Below are 26,228 nucleotides of genomic sequence, written 5' to 3'. Positions count from 1 at the left end.
TTAATCTTTGCTATTATATCAGTTTCACAAGCGAGGAAACCGAGGCACAGAGAGGAGGAGGCAGCCTGCTCGGGCCCACAGCGCTGCTGACCAGCCGGCGCGCGGGGGGCAGGCAGGACCTCAGACCCCCCGCTGCGTGGGGACGTGATGCCTGCGCCAGCTTCCCAGTCTTAATCTAAAGCTAAATCCACAGTGAATCAAGTCTAAAGTGCCCCCAAATAAAGAGGTTTTTTTAAATTTCAGACTTCATTTAAACCTCAACAAGCCTATTGCAAAGCAGACTCGACTAGAACAAGTAATATTTTAAGTCAGTGTTTTCCCCAGATGCATTATGAAGTGTAACAGTAAAATATGAGGAATACTGGAGTAAGCAGAGTTGGCCAGGTTTGCGTGTTTATTTTTAACCACCAAGCTCCTTATGCATTTTCATATGCTGATGACACAGAGGTGGTCCAGGAAGGGTGCACGGCACAGCCCAAAGGGTGTCACCAACACAGCCCCACAGCATCGAGGTCCTGGGAGGAGGCAGGAGCGAGGGAGGGAGGGAGGGAGGGAGGGAGGGAGGGAGGGAGGGAGGGAGGAGGGAGGAAGGGAGGAAGGGAGGAAGGGAGGAAGGGAGGAAGGGAGGAAGGGAGGAAGGGAGGAAGGAAGGAAGGAAGGAAGGAAGGAAGGAAGGAAGGAAGGAAGGAAGGAAGGAAGGAAGGAAGGGAGGAAGGAGGTGGTCTCTTCATTCCGCAGTAACAGGCCCCACACTCAGAGCTCACAGGGGCGGGAGGCGCAGACCCGATGAACAAAGGCCGGCCCACAGACAGCGAGGACACCGGCTGTCTGAGCTCACTCTGCACGGAACCAGCTTTAACAGATCCATTGAGGAAAGAGCCGCCGACACGCTCAGTGGGGCCGCGTGTGCTTTCTCACTTCCCGATCACCTCCCAGGCCAGGAGGAGCTGTCACTGAGGACACCCGACGTGGAATGCAGCACCAGTAACCGGACACAAAACACCGAGGGTGGGTCGAGGGCAGAGCTGATCTGGACGGAGCCACTGGGTGGCCTGGTGACAGCGATGACCGATCACTCAGTCGGCGAAGATGCTGACATCCACCCGGTGCTCAACGCCCCGAGGAGAAGACGGGTCGTAACCACACAGACAGCCCCTCGGTGTTCCCACGGCCAGTGCCGGAGACTGTTCAATAACCAGGAATAGTCTGCCCTCCCTGTCGGGTCTCCCCACCGCTCTAGGTCGTCAGTGTGTCCTTGGACATGACTGAAGACCACTGGCTAAGGGGAGCACCAAGACCAGGAGGTCAGGAAGGGTCCACCGGCCACAGCTCCACCCCGCCCAGGTCAGAGACCTCTGTCTCCCAGGTTCCTTAGCCCGCACGTCCAAACCCCTCCCCACCATCCCAGAAGTCATTCCCACAGGGACGCAGAGGACACTGCGGCCACTCCGATCTCTGTCCTTCCTGATCCCGGCTGGGGAGACCCAAGTGCAGATGAGAGAGAGGAACCAACGTCACGATGGAGAAACGTGGCCGGGGCACTGCTGCCAACCCCTCCGGGCCCCCCTTTGTCCCAGTACCTCACCCACCCCCTCTCCATCCCTCAGCTAGACAACGCGGGGAGCTCCAGCAGACAAGAAACCAAACCGCAAACTTACTCAAAATCAGCTCCGACATGCCGGCGGGGATCCCCACGGTGCAGAAACAGAGCTCTGACCTAAGGATATTCACAGGGACGGCAGGAGCGCCCCGGACACACAGGGCCAGGGCTCCAGCTGCAGACCCAGGTCCTCCGTTTCCTGAGCCCGGAGCTTTGTTCCAAGCCCACCCTGAGGGACTCGAGTGTCATCAAATACACTGACGCAACCAGTCCTGCAGGAAAAGGGAGATGCGCACCTCCAATTACCCCAGAAAACGCCACCCCCGGCCTGGGAGCAGGCGTCTTCCAGGGCAGGAGGCGCGCCTGCTGGGAGCAGCAAGCACGCGCGTCTGGAAAGCGTGCTTGTTTCCAGCGCGCTGACAGCCGGGGCTTCACTCCCAGGACCTGCGCGCGTCCCTGGGCGCCCAGCCCTCAGTCATGGGGACAGACAGGAGTGGCCCTGGAGGAAGTCTGTTTCGGGGAAGGACGAGTTGCTGAAGTAATAATGGGCCTAAGGGGACTACGTGATCTCAAGGATGCAAACTCTGGGCCACTTGAGGATCGTTAGTATAAAATTATGGCACCAAAAATAACAGAACCGCTAAGTCCACCCTGTTCTTCACTCCCAGGTTACCACGGGCTCTGACACCCCCAAGAGCACCTGTCAGTCCAGAGAGGAGCAGGCGCACGTTCTCCGGGGCTGCGGGGACCACGGGCACCTGGCCCTGCCGTGCCCAAGCTTCCCCGCCTCCCCTGGCCTGCTCACCGCCAGGGCAAAGGCAATAAGGGGTGGGGGCCGGGGGCTGTGGGTCCCCAGACACCTGCATGCAGCCACGACACAGTTTCATCAGGTCTCCCAGCTCCGTGACTCCCAGTGACTCCCTGGTGACGCTCGTTACAGGCAAGCTCCTCGCCCACTCCCACCGACACCTCTCATCGCCCTTCCACTCCTTCCTGCCCTGTTCGGCACGACCCGTCTGCCGTTTCACAACCTTATCGTGTTCACCTGTCAGAAGGGACGCTCCTCGAGGGCAGCGATCGTCACCTGTTTTGCTCACCCTTGCGTCCAAAGTGCGCACAGAAGCCACTCGAGAATCACTGCGTGGAGTGACGGCACCACGTCCGGCCAACGGGCCCTGGCGCAGAGAAGGGCCTATTCACAGAAGCAGGTCAGCATCGCTCACTCCACGTTCCAAACTCACCGCCCGGGCAAAGGCTGGGGGGGCGCCGTGCCGGGGTCACCCCTCTACTGCGCGAGAAGCTTCCTGGTGCCGGGAGCAAGCGGTTCATGCCCGTGCGACATCACCTGCCTGGTACAAGGCTTGGGCGATACCTGGCAGACGGTGCTCGATGGGGAGAGTATTTACCCAGCAGGTGGCTCGACAACCATGAGCCACTGGGTGTGACTTTCTCTGCAGTGGAATAAAAATGCTCCTGTTGGCCCAACAGATTCCTGTGAAACTTGTCTGAAGACCCACGTGCAGCCCCGTGCGCTGGGGGGAGCCCCTGTGGGAGCCCCGCCTGCTTTCCCCTCCTGGGGACCGGGACACTGGCCTCTGGCCCAGGCCTGCCCTCGGCTGGCTCCGACCTCGGCGCGTCTCCCCGGCTCCCTGATTCGGTCACGTGGTGAATGACAAGGCTCCTTCTCTGCCTGGGGATCGATGGGACACTTTCTGAGGAATGATGACTTGGTTACAGTCCTGGAGAAACTAAGGAACACATGCGGCTCTGGGCGTAGGCGACAGGAGGCTTTTGAGCGGCAACGGGCGATATTTATCAGGGGCCTAAAATGTTTAAATTCTTGGGTCAGGTAAACCCTTTTCCTGGGAATTTACCCACAGGATAAAAAAGCGGGAGCAGGGAATCGTTCACAACAGTCTTTTCTGTAATATTAAGAAGCGCTAAGTGCACACACGTAACCTCTGAAACGGGGTATCCGAGCAGGGAGAGCAGGAAAACGGGACGTGTGACCACAGAGTGACCTGCCGTTTCAACCAGGGGCTTCGGGATCTGATTCTGGAGGGTGGGAAGCAGAGTATAGAAACGACACGCCCGCCAGCCGCTGCCGACACAGGGAGGGTAACACCACACTCGTAAAATCGCTGTCTGATTGATCGAGGAGAAATTACCTTTTTCCTGCAATATTTCCTCCTTTTATATAAAGTTCAAAGACTTCTGCAAGGCCAAGGAAAGTAAAAATAAATAAACAAAATGAAGAGAAAAAAAGATCCCAAAGAGTTAATCTCCTTAAAACAGAGTTTTAGAAACTGGGGGATAAAAGAGCAAGAATTCAATAGAAAACTGATTTTAAAAAAAGCCAGGCTGGGGCGGCCCCTGAGCCTCCACCCATGAACCAAGAGGTCGCTGGTTCGATTCCCGGTCGGGGCACAGGCCCGGGTTTCGGGCTCGATCCCCAGCAGGAGGCAGCCGATCGATGACTCTCTCATCCATGTTCCTCTCTCTCCCCCTCTCCCTTCCTCTCTCTGAAATCGATAAAAACATATTTTTTTTAAATGATCCAAAAAACCAAGAGACAGTTCACAAGAAAAGAAAAAGGCCCCCAATCCAGGAACCACGAGACGGGGAGCGAAGACCAACCGCACCAGACACCACCTCCTCAGCTATCCAGCTGGCAAACGCCCAGAAATTTGGTGGGAAAAAAACGCTCCCGGTGCCGCCGGGGGTCGATGGTCACTCTCCTGCCCCATTGGTTGGGGTTTGTGAATAGCTACAAAACTTTACCTACATTTACCCACTGACCCAGAAACCCCACCTCCGGCCTGCGACCAGGGCACGAGGTTAGTCACTGCGGTCTCGTTTCAAACACCAACAGTTTACAAACAATCCAAGCCGGGCTGGGCTGGGACACAGCGCAGGACTGGGATCCTGACCTTGGCCTCCGCGGTGTGTTCAGGGCCCCCGCCCGGGACTGGACACAGCCATCGGCCTCATCACTCGAGGTCGCAAAACACCCCTGCAGCAAGCGGCCGATCTATCGGTAAAACGGCTCATACAAACTAGAGGCCAGGAAAGGGGCGGCGGGGCTGGGAAGGGAAAGGGTTTGCCCCGGGAACCTAATCCCACATTCCCCTTCCAAGAAATAGCAGCGGGTCCACCGAAGCAGCCAACCGGGGCTGTTTCCACTCAGCCCAGCCCACTCAAAAAATTCTTGTGAAAGGGGAAAGTAAATGAGAAACACAGGAAAACATGTGCAGCCGAGAAGGTGAGCGGGGGTGAAATGGGAGGTTATGCAACATCCCTCCCGGAGCCGGGGGGAGTTGTGTCCCAGAGTTTGACAAATGAACCAGAGGATGGCGGCGTTTCGGACTCTCAGTCCCTGACCGCGAGGGGCCTGCGCCCACGACCCAGGCCTGGACGCGGGGAAGGGGAAGACGGGGAGGGGGAGGGGGCCAGCGAATTTAGGATCCTCTCCACCGCTGCTGTGGTCTGGCTTCCAGGGACGTGGGTGGGTTCAGGCCTGGGCAGCTGCCGGACGGTTGGCTGCTACTTGCACGAGGCCCTGGGCCCGGAGGAGGGGCCGCTCCTCCCCGGGGACCTGCAGGGAGGGAAATGAGCCCGCTCCTCCCGCGCCCAGGGCTCCTGAGCAGGCTGCAAGCCCTTCTGTTTGCAAACCAGCAAGAAAAGACCAGAAAGCAAACTGCACCCAGTTCACAAGAACCGAAACAGGCTGTTTGCGTGTCTCTGTCTCCGAAGTTCCCCTTTTTATGACAACACCTGTGATGGGGGTTAGAGCGCCCCCTCTAATGACCCCCTTTCAATTGGACCCTCGGTGAAGGCCCTATCGCCAAATACGTGCACATCTGAGGTCCTGGGTTGGGACCTGTGAGTCTGGGGGACACAGCTCACCCCCAACAGCGCCGGCCTCCGAGGGCTGCAGTGAGGACTGAATACGTGCGCAGAGGTGACACCGTGCTGGGGGGCCACAGCCGTCACCGTCACACGCAGCGCACCTTCCCTGGAAGCGGCTGTCACAGGCGAGGTGGTGGCAGTCCCGAGCCAGAGGGCAGAGTACCCGAGGCCCCCCCGATGCCAGGGCGACCGCGTCCCTGAGCCTGAGACCTCACCTGGCCGACAGGAATCTGCCGGCCTCACACGCTTGCTGCACGGAAGTGGGATAGATTCAGACAGCGGCACAGAGGACAGGGCAAGGGGCCACCCATCCCGGTGCCGGAGGACGGTTCGCCCAGCGCCCAGGCCCGACAGCAAACCCACCAGGTTGGAAGCGTCTTCTTTGTCCTGGAGAAGAGATCACTTCCTTCTCTCGCCATCCTGGCCACGTGGATTTGCGAACAAATTTACAGGTAATTTGAGATGTTTTTTCTGAAAGCTGGCGAAGATGACTATTTGTCAACCGTGTTTGTCCCCCGGGCCGGGGACAGGCTGGCGGACGCGAGGCGCGTCTTCAGCACCAGGAGCCCTGCGCAGGAGCACGGAGCCCTCATTACCGCCGCGGCCGCGGGACACGTTTCCATCACGGGAGCCGCCTGCCGAGTTCCCAGAATAAATCCAGGGGAGCCGGGTTTGCCCTGGCTGAGGGCTGACTGGTCACTGGCTCGCCGGCCGTGCTGCCAGCGTTGGTTCTGGCACGAATTCCGACCTGGCGCGCTCCCGTGTCCTCAGCGCTCTCTGGGCTCCGAAATAAAATACACACGCCCTGGGCCAGCACGTGCGACTGTGGGTCAGCTGGCGGTGCTGCATGAGTAAGGAGAGCCGGGGGTCCAGGACACGTGTGTTCCCGGCTTCTCGGAGGGGCCGAAGGGGGGACGAGCGGACGCAGGGGCACAGTCGGGGTGGGCGAGGGCGGGCTGGCCGCCGACGGCGAGTGCGGTGCTCCCGGCCCCCGCCACCTCTCCTGGCAGAATGTCGCCTCAATCGATTACGTTCCGTCTTCCTGTAGAATTTCACTCGGCTCCGTGTCACTGCTGCAGCGCCCTGGGGCGGACTCACGGCGGCCTGGAGGGAGCTCGGGACTGAAGGGCGACCAGGACGCCCGCTCGCAGAATAGCGAGCCCTTCCACGGGGAGCCGTCTCCCTGCTGCGTCGGTGCCAACGGCTCACTGCGCCCGGTGACCCACTCGCGGAAAACATCGGAGTTCCCTGAAATGCTCACGGGAGGCCGCCAAGACTCGGTAGGGTCTGCGAATGGGGGACCCGGGTGGGAGACAGCGGCCCCAAGTGTGCCAGTGCTCGGAGCACAGCAGCGCCTCCCGGCCTCCAACCCGCCTGATTCTCCGCGCCCGCTCTCGGGCTCCCTCGCTTGGCACACGGGGAAAGAGAAGCCCGCGGAAGCACCTTCCCCGCTTCCCCAGAGGCTGACCCGAGACCCGGGGTCCCAGGGAACACTCACAGACGCGCGAGGGGAGGCGGGCAGTGAAAGCCGCCACTGCGGATTCCTCCTGAGGATCGCCGCTGCGGTTCACGGGACTGGACCTGAACCGCCCGGGGACCTGCGTCGCACCCTGCTCATCGCAACCCCGTCCCCAGAGGCGAGGCCGGGGCTGCTGTCTCCCACCTGTGTCCCCCATTCGCCGACCTGCTGCAGGGCAGGGGCTCATCTCCAGGCTCGCAGCCCGTAGGCCGAGGGACGCCTCACAGAGAGAGCTGCGGGGCAGAGGGACACAGTGCCCACCGCGGGCCAGCGGGCGCCAAAGGGGCAGCGGTGGGGTGGGGGCCTCAGAGTCCTAACAGACCAGGGTCTCCCATTCTCCTGCTCAGAGCCCAGCGCCCAGCTCTGTGCTTCCTGGACACATCCCGTGGAAGGCGACAAGCGAGCCGTGTCCTGTGGACGAGGAATTACGTGGCTCCCGTAACACTCTCAAAGCTTGATCTGCGGTCGTTTGTCAGATAAATCGGACTCTCATCAGAGGAAACACAAATGCACCGACATGGGGCAGGCTCTGCTATGACGCGCGTGTGAACGGAGATGAAGCTCACTCAGAGCGAGCGCGGGGACAAGGCGGGGAGTCACGGGCATGGAGGACGTCTCGGGGCGGACGATGGCCGGGGAGGAAGGAGCAGACAGAGGTGGCTCCCAAATGCCTCGAGTTCGGGGCTATAAAAACTCCCGAGGCCACTGACAAGTCAACAAAGTGGGGTCGCTTTGGGAAAAGCCGTCTGTGGGAGACACAACCCCAGACGCGCAAAGGACAGAAGCTTCCAGGTGGCAACACCCAGACGTGGAGCCGGAGGCCTGCCCGAGGGACCTGGGCACCGCAACAGCTGCGGGTCCTCTGTGCACGAGACGCCCGACCACCACCCCGAGTGTCCTCCTCGCAGAGCACCCGCCCGGCTAACATCATCTGGACGAACGGAGATCCTCCAGAGCACCTCCAAACGGCCTCTCCAGCCCTGGCTGGTGCGGCTCAGTGGCTGAGCATTGTCTGTGCACCGAAAGGTCGCTGGTTCGATTCCCAGTCAGGGCGCCTGCCCGGCCGCGGGCTCAGTCCCCCGCAGGGCCGTGCACGGGGCAGCCAATGGATGTTTCTCACTCAGATGTTTCTCTCCCCCTTCCTCTCTCTAAAAATCAATAAAAATATTAAAAACAACAACAGAAAAACAAAACAGCCTCCCCGTCAGTCACTCACCCTCTCCTACCGGGACGTCCTGCAGTCCAGGCGCGAGGCTGCCACGGAAAAGGAACGCAGCTCCTATTAACTTCTACCTTAAAACAGTCTTTTCATAATAGGCTTCTGGGGATATTTTTGCTGTTTGGCGATTGACCCGTCTCCCAAAACAAACCTCAGAGCCGAGCCTTTTCAGGTCCTGGGAGGACTGAAGCCAGGACTACCAACCAGCCAGACACCGTCGGGCTCCAGGCCGGCTACGGCCTTTCTGTTTCTGCTCCGGGCCGGGAGGGAAAGAAAACATCCGACGTTTGGAGAAGAGCCTCAGTCTGAAAACGTTCCAGAGCGGCTCTGACCTATCTGTCAGGATCAGACTCTCACAGGCAACTGGATTTCTTACTAAACATAGTTGTTTAGGTAGCGGGCGAATCAGCTGCCGCTTGGGACGGGGCACACGGCAAGCGGGCGCTGGGCAGACACCTTCTCTAGCGCCGAGTGTGGGGTTGTGGTGTTTGGGGGCCGGGGGGGTTCCTGTGTGGGGGCCAGTGCTGGGCACCGGGCAAGGCGGGACGCGGTCCCAGGAAGCTGCCGGTGTAGTTGATAAAATAAGGCAAGTGTAAAATAACAGCACGAGCGAGAAGTTACGCTCCGCCGGCCGCCCAGCGCTGGAAGCTTCAGCTGTTCCAGGTAGCGCGGCCATCTCCGCAGTCCGTGGGACACCTGCTACCCTGACCTGACCGGCGCGGAACCTCGGACGGTGAAACAGGTCACACTGAATCGTACGTGGATTTAGTAAATAACAGGAGCTCTCCACGTGCCCGTCAGACACCACGGCTGACACGGTTGGCACAATGCCGGGGACGGCCAGGAGCTCCAGGCAGGACGCAGCACCTCCAGCCGGCCTCACCTGGAAGGCTTCATGGAGGAGGCGCCCTCTGGGTTGAGTTTAGAGATCAGAAGGACGTTTCTATGTGAGAGGAAAGAGAAGCCGGGCAGAAGGACCAGACAGTGATGAGAAGTCACAGCCTCGTGCCGGAGAGGGACACGTGACCTCGCGGGAGCCGCCCGCAGTAAGGTCCCCTGGTCGGAATTTCCGTTTCTCAGGGTCGTGTGTCTCTTGAAATAAAATTCGAGTGGTGGCCTTAGCAGGCTGGGCTCCCTCTCCAAGCCCACTGACACCTCCACGGAGGCTGAATCTATGTCAAACACCTGTGGGCCCCCAAAAGCCTCCCCTCGTGGAGCCTTGCAGGTGCGCAGAGATTAGGTCCAAGGGCACCGTTAGCTTTCTAGGACAGAAAATGCCCTTTCATAGGAATTCGACCTCGAAGGTCAAACACCTCCCCCCCCTCGGAAAATAACCTGTTTCTGCCTGGTCAGATCTGCGCTGCAGAAGCTATCATTTTAACATCTGAGTACAAGTAAGGGCAGGAACGTAACTGGATAGGAATCGAATTCCTGCGAAGCATCCAACCTCTCGGTGAGGCGAGGGCGTGCGGCGAGAACCCGGCTGACCCCACGCCAGCCGAGAACTAGGGAAAGCACTTGTTCCTTCCTTTCCAAATGCAAATGCATCACGGGATGTTCAAGGGAAAATGCAAGAAAAGTCATAAAGAAGACAAATGATAAATTCACAACGCTGGAAGGACATCCAGGGGCAGGTCTGTTTCAGATAAGAGAGCAGGATTTTTTGAAAACTTTTTTCAATGTCAAAACACACACACACACAGCCCTTAACTGGCATCACGTGGAGCGATGACTTCACACGAGCCGTCCCTGCCAAGGTCAGCGTAATGCGCAGCCAGCACTCTCCTCCCCGGGACTCTCCTTCCAGGCTCAGGAAGTAAACACACCACGTGGGAAGGTGGAAGCTGCTCCCGACACCCCGCAGCAAGGCGCCTGTCAGGAGCAAAGGTACACACGGCCACACCCGGCCACAGCTCTGCACCACAGCCACACCCGGCCACGGCTCTGCAGCACGGCCACACCCGGCCACGGCTCTGCAGCATGGCCACACCCGGCCACGGCTCTGCAGCACGGCCACACCCGGCCACGGCTCTGCAGCACGGCCACACTCGGCCACACCCGGCCACACCTCTGCAGCACGGCCACACCGGGCCACGGCTCTGCAGCACGGCCACACCCGGCCACGGCTCTGCAGCACGGCCACACCCGGCCACGGCTCTGCAGCACGGCCACACCCGGCCACACCTCTGCAGCACGGCCACACCGGGCCACGGCTCTGCAGCACGGCCACACCCGGCCACGGCTCTGCAGCACGGCCACACCGGGCCACGGCTCTGCAGCACGGCCACACCCGGCCACGGCTCTGCAGCACGGCCACACCCGGCCACGGCTCTGCAGCACAGCCACACCCAGCCACAGCTCTGCAGCACAGCCACACCCGGCCACACCTTGCTGCAGCACAGCCACACTCGGCCACACCTTTGCAGACATCTCCGCATGGCCTCTCCTTTCACAGGTGAGGAAGCCAAGGCCTGAGAGAAGCGTTGCGTGGCAGGCGGGGAGAGGACCAGGTCTGCCAGCTTCAGTCACCCTGTCACCATCCACCCCGAGTTGGGACGGCTTTCTCCTCACACTCAGGGCTGGCTGCGTCTCCTCTCTGATGGGTTTGCCCGTCACTTTCCGTGTCACATCCTGGCCGTTCTCACTAACCTGATGAAAAGTATTTGGGACTCAGGGAAATTGCTCCAACTCAACTTCTCTAGCGGAACAAAAGCCAAGCCACCTCCTACACCTCCTAATGGGAGCATGTGCCCTGACCAGGAATCGAACCTGCAAGCCCTCGGTGCATGAGACGACACTCAACCAACTGAGCCACACCGGCCGGGCTCACCACTATTTCTGCACCTACCAGGTGCCAGACCCAGAGGACACTGAGGCGATTAAGGAAGGGGCCACCCTCAAAGAACTTATAGGAAATAAACGGCATTTACTGGGCGTCTTGACCCAGGAAAACAGAAACAAGAAAGGAATTTGCCAGGCAGCAGCCGAAACTCCTGGGTTCAGACACAATCCCCTAGGAATCAGACCCACCCCCAGCATGTGATCTGGGCTAATCTGGAACCCCCCACAAGCCTCAGACAGGTTCGGAGGGATCGCCTCCTTGTCAGAGGACCCCGGGGACCCACGCCGCGTGACATTTTTACAGCTTCCCTGGGAACCAGGAGCTGTGTGGGTCTGGTACTCACTCTGAATTTAGCTGGCATTTAAGGGAGCCCATTTTAGCTGCCAGCACACTTCCTACTCCGCGTGCGGTTGGAGAGGTGGACAGGGAGGGGCTTTGGAAATTTACAGAAATAGCATGTGGTCTGTCTGCTTGGAAGACTCCATCCCTCCGTGACCAGCACCGAGACCAGCACGGGGCCTGACGCCCACAACAGACAGGGACTGAAACGAGGCTTCGAGTCACAATAGCCCTGTCACCGGACACTCGACGGGCCTTTCCACCATCCCCGAGGCCGCGAAGGACGCTGGCAGCAGACCCAGGGCCGGGCCTTACGAAGACACCCAAGCAAAACGTCTGGACACGCTCCAGAAAAAAGGGAAATTATTACGGGTGGAAATGGGCGAATTACCTCCTAAATGAGTCTCTCCTGACAGAAGAGCACCTCTCCCTGGAGTAGAAAAGAGCTGTTTGGCGGCAGGAGCGCCAAGAAGAGGCCACGAAGACCTGAATTCTGGTCCAGCCTCAGCCACCCGAGGGCCCTGGGGGCTGCCCGTTTCTCTTCTGCTGAAAGGCGGGGGTTAAGCGCAGAGGGCTTTTTGTGGGTTCCGAGGTTCCCTGACTTTACCTGGGGCCAGGTGGGGCATGTCTCAGGTTGTCCAAGCCAATCTGAGCCTCTGCTGACTTGTATTTATTTTGAAACGTCAGGCTCCCACAGGCTTCTCTGAGGAAAGGGTCCCTGACTGCTACCTCCCCAAAATAACTGTGGACACTGCTGTCCCCGGGCAGCCCCGTGACCTCCTTCAGGCCGAAGTTCTCTGTCGAGATGCACGGCCACTGCCTGACAGGGACGCGCTCAGGAGCAAAGGCTTCTGGTCTTGCCCCACTGGGATCTGGCCCAGCGCCTCGGACACCCAATAAACACGTCTGACAATGAAACCCTTGTGTGTGCTAGAAACGCAGGTCTCCGAGGAAAACACGGCACACAGAGGTTTCTTTAAAAAAATATATATATATACACTATTGAGCCCTGGCTGGTTTGGCTCAGACCCACGTGTCGTGGGTTCGATTTCCAGTCAAGGGCACGTACCTCAGTTGCGGGTTCGATTGCCGGCCCTGGTCGGGGCACGTGCGGGAGGCAACCAATTGATGCGTCTCTCACACTGATGTCTCTCTCCCCTCTCTCTGTCTCTCTCTCCCCTCCTCTGCCTCTTGGTCCCCACTCCCTCCCTTCCACTTTCTTTCAAAACCAATGGAAAAAAATACCCTCAGGAGAGGATTAAAAATAAAAAATTTTAAAAAATACTGAACTAAAAACAATAAGCCAGCACACCTCCCTTGTAAGTATCTAAGTCAGTTACGGTGTCTAAGGCTTTTGTCTATTTTGAGGACTGGGGAGCTAAGATGTTTATTTATTTATTTTTTTAATTTTTTAAATATGTCTTTACTGATTTCAGAGAGAGGAGGGGAGAGAGAGAGAAACATCAATGATGAGAGAGTCATTGATCGGCCGCCTCCTGCACACCCCTGACTGGGGATCGAGCCTGCAACCCGGGCATGTGCCCTGATCGGGAATCGAACCCCGATCGGCTGGATCCTAGGTCGATGCTCAACTGCTGAGCCACGCCCGGCCGGACTACCATGTTTATTTTAGACTTTCCGCATTCATGGTAAAGCTCCCGCAGTACCTACTAATAGGGTGTATATATACATATATATATTCCATAATATGTAACTGCCACACGGTCAGAGGGAAAATGCACCAAGAATCCAAAGAGACATAGATGTACTTTTTTAAAAAGAAAAAAGTAACCCAAAGAAAAAAAACCTAATTTATTAAAGATCATGAAATATAAATGGGTTAAATTTGACAGCCAAGAGAAAGAGCCCTAAAGCTGGGAGGCGTAAAACCATAACCTAAAAGGGGTGGAAGTCGAAGGCTGGAGAAAGGTGATCCAGGGAAACGCAGCCAAGACAAAGGTGTCCAACAAAATAGGATTTAAAGCAAAATGCATAACTGGAGAAAGAGAAGACAACCCCGGGCAAGTACTACAGACCCCAAGGGTTCAGCGAGGAGGCCGTGTCTCCGAAGGCGCCCACACAAAGCGCACCCAGGGGCGCACAGAGGTGAGGGAGGCCGAGCCCCGGGGAGCACGAGAGTGTATGTGTCATTTTGTCCGTAACTGTACCACTTTTGTGTGTTTTTTATATTTTGAAGCTATTTGATGGATACAAACTTAGAATTCTTATAGCTTCGTGATGACTCGGACCTTTTCTGGTTGCGCAGGGAAGAATCGTTGCCCTTTCCAACTCTCACACACCTTTCCCGTCCTCCTGTCGGAGCTGGTGCCCTGTGGAATCGGGGAACAGGCTGTGCTTTCCTCCGGCCCGGTTTTTGGAAGGAGTGTCGTAGTTGAGTCAAGAAGGAAGCCTGCTGCCCCTCTTGTCCAAATGCCCCTCACTGAGCTACGAAGCTCCCATAGGCTTCTGTTCCGCGGAGCTGAGGTTTGCGTTTTTAATCACAAATGCACGTTGAGCTTCATCGAAGGCTGTTCTGCCGTTAGGGTGGCCGTGGGTCCCTCTTTCCTTTGCGACACCCTCCTGTGGCTACCTGTAGGCTCAGGATACATCCAGCTCGTCCAACTGTATGTTGCTGTTTTTTTTCTCCCTAAAAACTCATCGGATGAACATCTGGGTTCCATTTGCTCTTATTTTGTTTTAAATTTTTGTTTCTTTACTCACGAGTGAGGTTGGCCTGTATTTTTCCTTTAACTGCCTTTGTCGGATTTAGAGGGAGTTTTCCCCCCTATTTTTACTCCCCCCCCCATTCTTTGCAAGATTTTGTGTATGATTTGAATGGCCTGCCCTTGACGGTCTTGGTAATACGCAGCTAGAAACAAGACCTAGTCGTCTCCTTATCAGAAGACCTCCCTTCATTGAGTTTTTTCCAAGGCTTGTAAAATTACTTGAACTCCTGTTTCCTGGTGAGTCCGTTTTCTTAAATTACACTTTTTCTAGGAGTATACTCTTGGTTTTCTATACTACAAGCTAAAATTAGCATAAAATGATTCATTTAGTTTTAAAACCTCTGCTGTTTCACTACAAATATTTGAGTCACTGACATGCAATTGCTGCTGAGCCTTAGGAAGAACGTCCCCACCCTTCAGGCGCATCCGCCCCTCGGAGGTGCGTCCGTCCAGACGGCAGGGGAGCATCCGGTCATCCCCTTTACAGTGAAGGAACCCGGGCCCTGGGAGGTCAGCGCTTTCCGAGCTCCCGGGCAGGAAGCGGCGAGGCCGGGTCCCCCACTCCCACCTTCCGAATGTCCGTGCTGATCTGGCCCCACGACCCACAGCGCCTCTCACTGGCCCAACTGAAAAATGGGCAAAGGACTTGAATAGACCTTTCTCCAAAGGAGACATCGGACGGCCAACAGGCACAGGAGAAGGCGCTCAACATCGCCCATCATCAGGGAGAGGCAAACTGAAACCTCAGCAAGTACCACCTCACACCGTCAGAACGGCCGTCCCCAGACAGACAGGAAACCCCCGATGCTGGCGAGGCCCTGGAGAGGGAACTGTGGCGCGGCTGGCGGGGGTGCAGGCTGGCGCAGGCCCTGCGGCCAGCAGCATGGAGGGTCCTCAAAGTATCAAAAACGGAGCCAGGGCATGATCCGGCAATCCCACTCCTGGGGACATATCCCAAGGAAACAAAATCGTTAACTTGCCCAGCCGGGCGTGGCTCAGTGGTTAAGCGTCGACCTAGGATCCAGGCGATCGGGGTTCAATTCCCGGTCAGGGCACATGCCCGGGTTGTGGGCTCGATCAATGACTCTCTCATCATTGATGTTTCTCTCTCTCTCTCTCCCTCTCCTTTCCTCTCTCTGAAATCAATAAAGATATATTTAAAAAAAAAAATCGTTAACTTGAAGAGAGGCCTGCGCCCCCAGTTCACTGCGGCGCATTCACCGTCGCTGACACGGAAACACCCGCGTCCGTGGACAGATGAGCGAGCAAGGAGGCCGTGGCGTGTGAAGAACGGACTGTTGTTCAGCCTTGAAAAGGAAGGAGCTCCGTCGCCTGCAGCAACACGGAGGCACCTGGGGGCACCAGGCAGGTGAAAGTTTCCACTCTCTTTAGTGCTTTCGTCAGATTGGTCCAAAACACCCTCTGGTTTTTGTTTTTCTCATCCGGCCACTGCCCTTCACAAGTCCCTGAGAGTCAGGCCCGCGGGCTCTGAGGGTCCTGCCTGCCCCTCTGCCCCCGTCCTCCCCGCTGCAGGCTCTGCAGGCCTTGGTGGTGAGGCGTCTGCTCTGGGCCCCCACCCTCCTCGCCTCAGTGCTGCTGTGTCCCGCACCCACATCCGCCGTTCACACCCGTGAGAGAAAAAGATAAAAGCAGAAGCCGGCCCTGTTTCCTCTTTCCTCCCTCACAGCCCAGGCACCGTGACCTTGCAGATAACAGATGCCCAGTAAACGTCCCCGCTCGCTCCGTCTGCAGGCACCCGCCCTGCCCCGGGGGGGGGGGCGCCCCCTTCTCTGGGCTGCGGTCCTCCCAGCCGCCAGCCGCCCGAAGCCGGAGTGTGGGAACGTCGAGGACGCCTCGGGAGACGGGACAGCACAGCCTGGCTCGGCACAGACATGAGAACGACCCAGGCTCTCAAAACAAAAAATAAAAACGCAGAGAAACTGCAGCTGAGACAAATGTGGCAACTGTGGTTGTCAAGGTTTATTTTCACAGAACCTGCAGCCACAGCGTCTCAGGGCAGCATCGTGAGGAGTTCCCGTTTCTAAAAATACTGCCGGTTGAACCCCCTGGGCCGCCCTGAGGCCTGGGAACGGAGCAAGTCCCGCTCCGGTTGGAGTCCTCAGCGACCTTGGCCTTGAAACTCCAGGGCCCGGAGCAGAGCTGCAGCGGCCCAGATGCCGCCGGCCCCAGGCTGACTCAAGGCCAAGGCCCTGAGAGTGTTTCTACTCAGAGATTTCTTTGTTTACCCACGACATTCTCCACTCCAGGAAACCAAACCAAACAGGACAAAACTATCTTTCAGACGGAGCTCCCGCAATCACAGAAATAGGTGTGCCTGGGGGTGGCCTCTGTCCCGGAGACTTTCTCATTGTAAACCCTAAAGGTGTAAAACCATCTGAGCTTGTGCTGGAATCTCACTGGTGCCTTGGCCTCTCCAACAGGAGCCTCTGTCACTAGGGAGCCATCTCACCGCGGCTGGAATTTGCTGGAGACAGATGGGTGGGGGTGGCGGACACGGGGGGAGCCCACGGCCCCACGTGCCCGCCGCGGGCGGTTTCCTGTGCTGTGTTCCTCACACCCAGGAGACTCGGTCTCTCTCCGGAGCAGTGAACGCGCTGCGGAGAAACACGCACCCACCCTAAGCCGTCCAAGGGAGGTTTAAAAGGAGCTTCCAACACACTGAGTTCCCAAGGACATGACTGCTGGGAGCGGCAGCTTCAAACGCCAGTGTCCCCCTGTCCTCCCTCCCGCAGCGACGACCGGCTGCAGACTGACCGCCTCGGCAGCGAGGCCGGCCGGTCACACAGCCACAGTGCGTTCCCAGAATCACCAGGGGGGCGCGTGGGTGAGATTAGCATATGGTCAGGGTTCGAGAAGACTTCTCACGCAGGCCCTTTGATTTCTTTATTTTTTAGATACGTCTTTATTGATTCCGGAGAGAGGAAGGGAGAGGGGGAGAGAGAAACATCAATGATGAGAGAGTCATTCACCGGCTGCCTCCTGCACGCCCCCCGCTGGGGATCGAGCCCGAAACCCAGGCACGTGCCCTGACCGGGAATCGAACCGTGACCGCCTGGTTCATAGGCCGATGCTCAACCGCTGAGCCACCGCGGCCGGGTGTCGCCACAAACTCAGTCCCGCCTCGGCCACGGCATCCCGGCTGGTGACTCTCTTCCCATTTCACAAAGAAAACAGAAGCCACCAGAAGACGACTGCGGAGCCGCCTCCTCTGAGTCCCACAGGCCCGGCACCCACGCACCGGTCAGTCCCTCCCCACCAGGAGCTGCCCGCGTCGTCCCACCGCACACCGCACCCGCGCCCTCCCCCACGCAAGAGCCACTTCCGCACCCCTCATTCCCACGGCACCCGCTCCTCCTCCCCTCAGCTTGCAGAGACACGGGAACCGCTGCCAAGGAAACGCAATGCCCTGGGCTCGCCCGCCCCACCCCGCAGCCCCCGCAGCAGGGCTTCTCAGAAGAGGGGGCAGCAATCCGTGTCTCGGGCTCCCCCCCGGATTCTTCCCTCCGAGCCCACACCAGCTGGGCCTGTTGCCGTAGCCACCGGGCCCACATGGCATTTTACTGTTTCTGCCAAAGCCACCAATGGCCCGCAGGGCGCTGATCCAAGACCCAATTCCGGGTCCTCACGTCACCTGGCCCATCGGCACACTGAGCACAGCTCCTCACTCCACCCTCCGGAAAGACTTCAGGGGCTCCCGAGACGCCCCACGCTAGGTTCCCCCCACCTCTCGGGTGGCTCCCTCCCGGTCTCCTTTGCTGTCCCCTCATGAAGCTGGAATGTCCCGGGGCCCAAACCTTACAGCTTTCCTCTCACTGGGATTCCATCCCATCTTACTCCTTTAAATGTCACCCGTTGGCCGATGACTCCTGACGTAAGTGCGGCTCAGGTCACTGTCTTCAACGCTCAGGCCCGGATGTCACCGCCCGCTCAGCATCCCTCGGGTGTCTCCTAACCTCAAACTCAACGTGTTCAAAGCCGAGCTTCTGATCTCTCTGCACCCGAACCGTCTCCACCTGCAGACTTCCCCTCTCGGGTGGCGACAACTTAATCTGAAATCTTTGCTGTCACTAGACTTTTCTTCTCATGCCACACCCATCCTGCCAGAAGGCTACAGGCTGGGTCTTCAAATTACGCCCAGAACGGGACCACCTCTCACCCCTTCCCCAGCTGCCGGCAGAGAGGCCGCCGTTATCTGCCATCTGAACCACTGCAGTGGATTCCCTAATGCCTGGAAATGGTCTTCCGAGCCCCCCCCCCCACGCTCTCTCATCCACGCAGAGGCGGGACGAGCCTATTAATTAAGTTGGGATGCGGCCCGGCCGGGCGTGGCTCAGCGGTGGAGCATCGACCTAGGATCCAGGCGATCAGGGTTCGATTCCCGGTCAGGGCACATGCCCGGGTTGCGGGCTCGATCCCCAGCAGGGGGCCTGCAGGAGGCGGCCGATCAATGACTCTCATCACTAATGTTTCTCTCTCTCTCTCCCTCTCCCTTCCTAGCTCTGAAATCAATAAAGACATATTTTAAATTAAAAAAATGGAATGCAAATCCTGTCCCTCCTCCTCGGCTGATTTCCCATCATAAAACCTAGAATTCCCCCAACAGTCTGCGATGCCAGGTGAGGTCAGCCTCCTGAGGGCCCTGAGGGCCTCTCTCCCAACCCCCTGTTCCCTGCTGACCCTGCCCAGCCCCACTGCCTCCTGGGGCTCCTCCTGCACCCTGGGGTGCAGGGACTGGACTCGAGGCTGCTGCAACCCCCTGCTTTCTCACTACAATACTCTTGCTCCCAACATGAAATAATGACTCCCCACAACTCCGTAAATGCATGAAATCACCTTTTCAATGAGACCTCGCTGACCGTTCCATTTAAAACTACGACCTGCCCCGGCCCTGCACACTCCACCGTGTACGCCTCCTAGCACAAGGTGTAACCTGCTTCTCCACGCTGCCGACTGGACACGGCCGGTCCCTCGGTGCCTGTCCCCTCCCCACCTCCACTCACACCCACTGACCTAGAATCTCCTGACGGCCGGGCTGTGCGCTTGCTGTGCTCTGAGTCAGGAGAGCGCCGGGCGAGCCAGGAGCTCGGTGCACACGTTCCGGTGAATGAATGAAACCGTGAGGCCTTTGATCTGCTGAACCTGTTTCCTGGTCTACAGAACGAGACCACACAGACCTCAGAAGGCTGTGGCGAGCGGTGGAGGAGGCCCCTGCGGAAACCTTCACAAGGTGTTGATGGCTATAATTGCCCTAACAGCTAAGGGAACACGCCGAGGGCCGCCTTCGCGTCCCTCCCGGGACCTGCACCAGGCGGCTGCTCACAGGGTGCGGCTTAGGTGGTGCAGAGACCCAGCCAGCAGGCCTCTGTGGTCCCCCCAACAGCCTGCGACTCCACCGAGACGACGGCAATGAAGGTTTCCAAGTTTTCATTTTCCAGATTCAAAGTTACCTCTGAGAAGCCCGGAGAGGAGGCGAGGGACCGTCTTCCGGCCGGGCCCCGGTGTCTGGGTTTGCTGCCCAGGTGCGCTGCCCACCTCAGCTGGCTCCTCCCCTCATGCCCGCCTGCCGGTGCTGAGAAGTGGGACGAGGTCTCCTCTCCGGGGGACAGAGCGGGTCACGGTCAGTGGGGACTGGGCACCTGGAAAACAGGAGAGGGGCGCAGGGGCTCAGACAGCGGACTGCAGGGGGAGGACGCATAGGTCCAATGCGCTGAATGCGAGGTGTGGCTGCCCCGGTTCAACGCCCTTGGCGTGCTCTGCTTACAAGGCTGCCCAGGCTGTGAGCGCTGGGTCCTGGCCCTGCCCCCTCCCCGGGAGCCCTGCTGTGTGCAGTGCCCGGCCCTGCAGAGCACCACGGATGCGCCGAGTGGGTGTCAGAGGAAACACCTGCAGGAACGATCCATCCGTTTACCGGCCTCCTCTTGCACGCCGACCACCTGCTGAGATGCTGCCAGGGAAGGACACAGAGGCGATGAGACCTGGTCCTGCCCCCAAGGAGTTCAGACGGAGCAGGAATCTCTACGGGCCCAGCCTTATCCACCGAGCCACTCAAAAATCAAAGCACTGCTGTTTGTCAACTGAAACCCAGGTCCCAGACAAGGTTTCTCATTTCGTAGGAGTGCGAGCCTCTCGTGATTTCACACTCCTGCGAGTACAACTTGATGAACTCACTCCCTGATGTGAGCAGAGAAGCTACATCAATGTGTGAACAGAACCTCGGCTGTTTGAAATAACCTGACAAAGCCAGCCTGGTGCGAAACATGCATGAAAGAAGTTATTTTATCTCTGTCACCAAGTGTATGTACGTCAACCCATAGACATTTGAAAAAATGCTGGGCCTCCCTTGCAATGAAAGAAATGAAGTAAAAAGATGCCATATTTCACCTATCAGATTGGCAATGATTAAAACATCAATATTGCTGAATAAAAATTCAATATTGTTGACTGGGGTAGAAGAGAAACTTCTGTTTATTTTTTTAGGAGCATACTAATGGAAGCCATTTGGAAAATTACTTGGAAATAGATAAAAACATGAACTACACATACCTCCTTGGACCCACATATGCCACCTTGAGAATTTACTCTACGGCTGTACTGGCAAAAATATGTAACATGCAATGAAAAGCATGTTCTTGGCAGCATACTTCACAGGCGAGAACGCTGTAAAGCTACCTAAACGCCATCAAGAGGGACACGCACGTGGAATAAATGATATGGTGTCATCCACCTAAGTGACGAATGAGCTTGACCTCCAGGTTTGGCATGAGTTGAGTCTAAGATAGAACAGAAGAAAAAAAAACAACCCGTAGAGACCAATTTATATAAACCTGACTTGTGAGCACAAATTGAACTTAAACACTTACTTACACCCCTAACTTTTCTAAAAGAATGTTAAATAAAGACAAAAAAACCTATTGAAAACCACTTACTCTTCCATGTATCCCTTATTTTCTTTCCCGGCTGCTCTTATACCCCTAAATTTTTAGAGCTAAAGGTTTTTGATGTAATATATGACCCTGAGATAATACACATTGAGAGAAAATAATTACTTTTCTTTGGCCTCATGAAAGATCAGGTAAGTACAACATATTGAAAACTCTGCATGAAAATCCCACCCCAAGGCCCCTCGCAATGCATTCTGGGTCCCTGCAGCCAAGCCTTAGCAAGGGGCCGGCGGGACATGCCCCGGGGTTAGCCCTGCGCTCCTCCATCTCCCTCTCCATGTCTCTCTCCCTCTGGTCTCCACAATGCTGCAGGTTTAGGCTCGGGGCTAACTAGCCACTCGCATAGAATCCTGCTCCGGAAGTGGGAGCCCCACTACCTACAATCCCTCACCCACGAGCACACAAAAGGGAGCCAAGTGCGGTCCCCGGCTCCTTCCCAGTCTTTCAGTTCCCAAGTCAAGAACTGACTTTTCGCTGCTGCTGAACTTCCAAGGAACTATTTCAAAAATCCATATAGCTCTGCACACGCCAACGTATGCAGCCTCAAGTGGAGGCCTTCGCGTGTCTGATCCGTTAGACGTTAAGATGAATGGAGGTCTTGTCCGGCTTCAAGAAAGCCACCTCTGTTCACGGGCACAGTACACGAACGGCCTGCACGCTGGGAGACAGAGGCCCACAGTCACCCTTCAGAGTTGCCCTGCAGTCAGTTATTCCACATCTGTCTTCTCGGGGCGGGGGGGGGGGGATCAAATACGTTCTTTAGTAATGGGGTTATTTGTCAAATTACAGCCAGGGAACACATTCACCAGCTCGCTGACTGTCAATGAATGAAATGAGTTGTTTTTTAATTCTCTCACTGACATAAAGGCGTTTTGGCTAATTCTACCATCACTCCTGAGTCTGAGAAATGACTCATAAAAATGAGGCTGATTGTTGGGCTTAACTCTGCTCACAAAGAGCTCACTGACTGACCCAACAAATACGGAACTGGGCACAAAATAAGAAGCTTCTTATGATACAGGCACCACCCCAGGAAGAAAATAGTTTATTTAGAATCGTGAGATAAACCTCACCCTAGCTGTCTACCCTCGAACTTTAAAGAACATGGGAAACACTTCCTTCAGCTGTGTAGTTTTGAAAAAGTAAACGGTAGATTTTTATGTGGGGACAGGAAAAATCTCCATATTAAATAGGAAAAAGCAATAGGTAGCAGCTTCACATTAGTTCCTACTACCAAATACACCTGGCGCAGCTGTCAGCAACAGCAAAACCCCCACAAAGTTTGCCAAAAGGAAAGGAAAGTCAGTCTGGGGAGACAGGGCAAGCGTCAAAGGTATGACACAGATATTGGGATTATCAGACAAAACTTTTTTTAAAAAAATATTTTTACTGATTTCAGAGAGAGAGGAAGGGAGAGGGAGAGAGAGAGAAACATCAATGATGAGACAGTCACTGATCGGCTGCCTCCTGCACTCCTCCTGCTGGGGATCAGGCCCGCAACCCAGGCATGTGCCCGGACGGAGAATTGAGCTGGGATCTCCTGCATCACAGGTCGATGCTCAACCACTGAGCCATGCCGACTAGGCTCAGACAAAACTTTTAAATAACTATGTTTAATATATTAAGGGCTCTCATGGAAAAGGTAGACAAAATGCAGCAGTAAATGGGTTATAAAGCACAGAGATGGAATTGAAAACAATGATCACAGTAAATGCTAGAATAAAAACACTGCAAAGAATGAAGAATGCCTGTGTTAGGCTCATCAAAAGACTGATCACAGCCAAGAGAAAACTTAGTGAGCCTGAAGACAGGTCAACAGAAAGTTCCCAAACTAAATATGAACAACAACAACAAAAAACAGAATTTTTTTAAAAAAGAACATCCAAAAACTGCAAGGTAATTTCAAAATGTGCAACATATGCATGATTCGAAAAACAGAAAGGGAGAACAGAGAAGAAAATAAATTTAACCAAGAATGGTCAAAAGTTATAGAGGAATCAGAATAAGAATTAGATCAGGCTTCTCTTTGGAAACCATATGAGCAAGAAAAGAGCAGAGTGACGTTTTTAAAGTATTAAAATTAAAATACCACCAACCTAAAATTCAATTTCCAGCAAAACTATCCTTCAAAAGTGAAAGTGAAATAAACACCTTCTGAGGCAAGCAAAAATTGAGGGAATGTGTCACCACTTGTCTGCCTTGCAAGAACTATCAAAAGTTCTGCAGAAAGAAGAAAAATTTTATGTGAGGAGCTCAGATCAACATAAACACAGGAAGGGGGTTAGAGAAGGGAAACATGAAGGTAAAATACAGTATCTTATTTTTCTTATTCTTAATTGATCTAAGTGAAAACTGTTTGAAGCAGTAAAAATAGCAGTGTTGGGTGGTTATAGCATGTGGATGAGAGAAATGAATGGCAGCAATGTCATCAGGGAAGGAAGAGAAGACTCAGAAATAATCTGTTATAAGATACCATGACTATATGTCAAATAGTATAATATTTGAAAGTGAACTTATAGCTCAGCCGGGTGTGGCTCAGTGGTTGAGTGTCGACCTGGGATCCAGGCGATCGGGGTTCGATTCCCAGTCAGGGCACATGCCCAGGTTGTGGGCTCGATCAATGACTCTCTCATCATTGATGTTTCTCTCTCTCTCTCCCTCTCCTTTCTTCTCTCTGAAATCAATAAAGATATATTTAAAAAAATAAGTGAACTTATATATATATACACACACACACACACACACATATATATATATACATATATATAGTAAACCCCAAGGCAACCACAAAACCACTAAAAATGCCTTTAAAAAAATATAACATATGCTAATAGAAAAGACAAAACAAATTTATATAAAATGCTCAGAACCAAGGAAGGCAGCAAAAGGGGGGGAAAAAATGAAAAAAAAAAACACACAGATGTGATGAATAGAAAACAATTACAAGCACGGTAGATATTAACCCAACTACCACAATAATCACTTTAGATGTGACGAGTCTAAATATACCAGTTAAAATACGGAGATTTTCAGAATAAGTTTCAAAAAAAGCAAGACTCAGCTCTATGTTGTCTGAAGAAACGCACTTCCAATAAAAAGACTCCAGTTAACAGTAAAGGGATAGAAACAGACATAACATGCTGATGCCCATCAAAAAGGCTGGAGTCACTATGTTCACTTCAGACAAAGGAGACTCGAGGACAAAGAACAGCATCGAGCACAACGAACGAGGACCGATGCATGCCAATAAAGGGATCAATTCTCCAAGAAGACGTAACAGTAGTAAACATGCACACACCTAACAACACAGCATCAGAAAACACAAAGCAAACACTGACAGACCTGCGAGGAGAAACAGACAAACGAACTGTTATAATTCGAGGACTCACCACTCTTTCCAATAATTGGCAGATCCAGTGGGCAGAAGATCAGTAAGGACACAGCTGACCTGAACAGCAAGAACATCAACTTGACTCACTGATACATCGACTGTTCCACCCAACAACGGTAGAAGACACGTTCCTCTAGCTCATGTGGAACATCTTAGGCCATAAAACACACCTTCACAGATCATAAAACAAAACAGAAATCATACACAGTAAGCTTTCCCATCAAAATGGGACTCATCCAGGAGTCACTAACGGAAAGGTTGCTGGAAAACCCCCAAGTGTCTGGAGAGTAAACAGCACATTTCTAAATAACACATGGGCCAAAGAAGAAGTCTCAAGAGACTCTAAGAAACACTGTGAACTCGGTGAAAATAAAAACACAACTTACCAAAAGGAGTAGAGGATAGCAAAATGCATATATTAGAACAAGAGAAAGAGCTACAAGCAACACTCCACGCTTCCTCTTTAGGAAACTAGAGAAAGGAGAGAAATTTAAGCCTAAAGCAAGCAGAAGAAAAGACATAATGAACACCGGAGCACAGTCCATGTCATCACAAACAGGAAAACGGTACAGAAAAACAACAAAGTCAAGAGCTGGTTCTTTGAAAGACAAATAAAGCTGAAAAATGTCCAATCGGGCTAGATGGTGAAGGTCAAGAGGGGTACACAGGACGCGAGGGGTGTGAGCCTTCAAGGAAAGAATGTCTTGTAAGCTCAGCCCACAGCCCCGCATCTGCTGCCTCCACCAGCAATGCCATGGTCTGCTGGCATTTTCACTGAAAATTTAAAGCAAAACCACATTCAAAAGAGAAAAATACGGGAAGGAGGAAATAGGGCATCATTTCATTTAGGCAGTTCCACCGTTAGCTGAAAAGTCATTGAAAATAATAACAGCCTTGGTCGGTCTAATATTTTCCATTCCTGCGGACCCGAGCGCCGTCTTTTACTCAGCCAGGAAATGATTTCCAGATGGAAGCTGAGTGCCTCAGGCAGCGTGTGTCCGAATCCCCAGAGCCCCCCAACCCACTCCTCACAGCTCACACCTGGCTGCCTCCTTTCCCGTGGAACCCCAAAGGGTTACTTGTGCATGTCTTCTCGGTAGGCCTTCGAGGCTTTTCTTTAAATTTTCTTATTCCTTCAAAGCTTTTCTTAAAACTTTGTATTTATTGAATCCTCAGAGGCGCCCCAAAGAAAAAAGTGTCCCTAGTCCTAGTCCCAGTCCCACTTTTTAGATGAGTAAAGTGGGGACATCTGCAGAGGCTAAAGGTCTTGGCAGCCGTCTCGGTGGGATCTGAAGTCGGGAGGACTGTAAGCCCTCGGCCATGAGATCTCGTGGCATTCAGCTCAGACAGTGACCACAGCCACCAGGCCACGTACGGGGGGACCTGGGCGTGGAGGGGCCAGACTGTCCCAGTTCTGACAGTAACTGGCGTTGCTCAGACGTGCAGGGTCATGACATAAAATAAGCCTCAGGAAAATCGCTGGTGTTGGTATTGCTTTGGTTTGTTTATTAGTAACAGAAGGGCTTTCTCTGTGTGTGTTCCTCGTTTCTCTCCAAGCCCACTGCAGCCAAACGCCCACCGGAGATACGGGGTTCATTTATTTGTTGAAATACGTATTTGTTGTGTATGAAGTAATAAAATGTGTGTGTGCTGGAAGGCGGACTTTACAACTAAAACTTTTTAACGAAAATCATTCACTTCACTACAAAATGAAATATAAC

At 54.7% G+C, this 26,228-nt stretch overlaps 1 protein-coding gene across 2 annotated transcripts in view; it reads right to left on the bottom strand.

Annotated features, from left to right (window-relative positions):
* Positions 1–26,228, bottom strand: part of RNF144A (ring finger protein 144A) — a 59,677-nt gene that overhangs the window by 24,209 nt on the left and 9,240 nt on the right. The window contains exon 2 of one of the 2 annotated variants that reach the window (XM_087823317.1): positions 19,623–19,811. The exons of the other annotated variant lie outside the window; for it this stretch is intronic. The gene's annotated coding sequence lies outside the window, so the exon portion shown is untranslated. The remainder of the gene's footprint in view (positions 1–19,622; positions 19,812–26,228) is intronic. 2 annotated transcript variants of the gene reach the window in all.

The sequence above is a fragment of the Miniopterus natalensis genome, chromosome 13, assembly GCF_054644295.1.
Source record: "Miniopterus natalensis isolate mMinNat1 chromosome 13, mMinNat1.hap1, whole genome shotgun sequence".
Taxonomy (NCBI): domain Eukaryota; kingdom Metazoa; phylum Chordata; class Mammalia; order Chiroptera; family Miniopteridae; genus Miniopterus; species Miniopterus natalensis.
The sequence above is the reverse complement of the archived record's forward strand: the minus strand, read 5'-3'. Positions and strand labels throughout refer to the sequence as shown.